This window comes from Notolepis coatsorum (genome assembly GCF_963971535.1).
Source record: "Notolepis coatsorum genome assembly, contig: SCAFFOLD_196, whole genome shotgun sequence".
Lineage (NCBI taxonomy): Eukaryota > Metazoa > Chordata > Actinopteri > Aulopiformes > Paralepididae > Notolepis > Notolepis coatsorum.
The window spans coordinates 214,776-216,550 of NW_028170497.1; positions in this window are offsets into that span (position 1 = coordinate 214,776).

A 1,775-nucleotide genomic window follows, 5' to 3' on the forward strand; every position below is an offset into this window, starting at 1 on the left:
GTCTCTCACTCCTCATCTGTATGTTGTCTCTCACTCCTCCTCTGTCTGTTGTCTCTCACTCATCCCATGTCTGTTGTCTCTCACTATTCCCCTGTCTGTTGTCTCTCACTCTTCCTATGTATGTTGTCTCTCACTCTTCCTATGTATGTTGTCTCTCACTCTTCATATGTCTGTTGTCTCTCACTCTTCCTATGTATGTTGTCTCTCACTATTCCTATGTCTGTTGTATCTCACTCTTCCTATGTCTGTTGTCTCTCACTCTTCCTATGTATGTTGTCTCTCACTCCTCATCTGTCTGTTGTATATCACTCCTCCCCTGTCTGTTGTCTCTCATTCCTCTGTCTGTTGTCTCTCACTATTCCTATGTCTGTTGTCTATCACTCCTCCTCTGTCTGTTGTCTCTCACTCTTCCTATGTCTGTTGTCTCTCACTCCTCCCATGTATGTTGTCTCTCACTCCTCCTCTGTCTGTTGTCTCTCACTCTTCCTCTGTCTGTTGTCTCTCACTCCTCCCCTGTCTGTTGTATCTCACTCCTCCTCTGTCTGTTGTCTCTCACTCCTCATCTGTCTGTTGTCTCTCACTCCTCCCCTGTCTGTTGTCTCTCACTATTCCTCTGTCTGTTGTCTCTCACTCCTCCTCTGTCTGTTGTCTCTCACTCCTCCCCTGGCTGTTGTCTCTCAATGCTCCCCTGTCTGTTGTCTCTCACTCCTCCCCTCGATGTTGTCTCTCATTCCTCTTATGTCTGTTGTCTCTCACTCCTCCCCTGTATGTTGTCTCTCACTCCTCTGTCTGTTGTCTCTCACTCCTCCTCTGTCTGTTGTCTCTCACTCCTCTGTCTGTTGTCTCTCACTCATCCTCTGTCTGTTGTCTCTCACTCCCATGTCTGTTGTCTCTCACTCCTATGTATGTTGTCTCTCACTCCTCTGTCTGTTGTCTCTCACTCCTCACCTGTCTGTTGTCTCTCACTCCTCTGTCTGTTGTATCTCACTCCTCATCTGTCTGTCGTCTCTCACTCCTCTGTCTGTCGTCTCTCACTCCTCCCCTGGTTATTGTCTCTCACTCCTCTGTCTGTTGTCTCTCACTCCTCTGTCTGTTGTCTCTCACTTCTCCTCTGTCTGTTGTCTCTCACTCCTCCCCTGTCTGTTGTCTCTCACACCTCCCCTGTCTGTCGTCTCTCACTCCTCCCCTGGTTATTGTCTCTGACTCCTCCCCTGTCTGTTGTCTCTCACTCTTCCCCTCACTTTTGTCTTTCACTCCTCTGTCTGTTGTCTCTCACTCCTCCTCTGTATGTTGTCTCTCACTCCTCCTCTGTCTGTCATCTCTCACTCCTCCCCTGGTTATTGTCTCTCACTCCTCCTCTGTATGTTGTCTCTCACTCTTCCCCTGTCTGTTGTCTCTCACTCTTCCTCTGTCTGTTGTCTCTCACTCCTCATCTGTCTGTTGTCTCTCACTCCTCCCCTGGCTGTTGTCTCTCACTCCTCCCCTGTATGTTGTCTCTCACTCCTCCGCTGGCTGTTGTCTCTCACCCCTCCTCTGTCTGTTGTCTCTCACTCCTCTGTCTGTTGTCTCTCACTCCTCCCCTGGCTGTTGTCTCTCACTCCTCATCTGTCTGTTGTCTTTCACTCCTCATCTGTCTGTTGTCTCTCACTCCTCCCCTGTATGTTCTATATCACTCCTCCTCTGTATGTTGTTTCTCACTCCTCATCTGTCTGTTGTCTCTCACTCCCCTGGTTATTGTCTCTCACTCCTCCTCTGTCTGTTGTCTCTCACTCCTC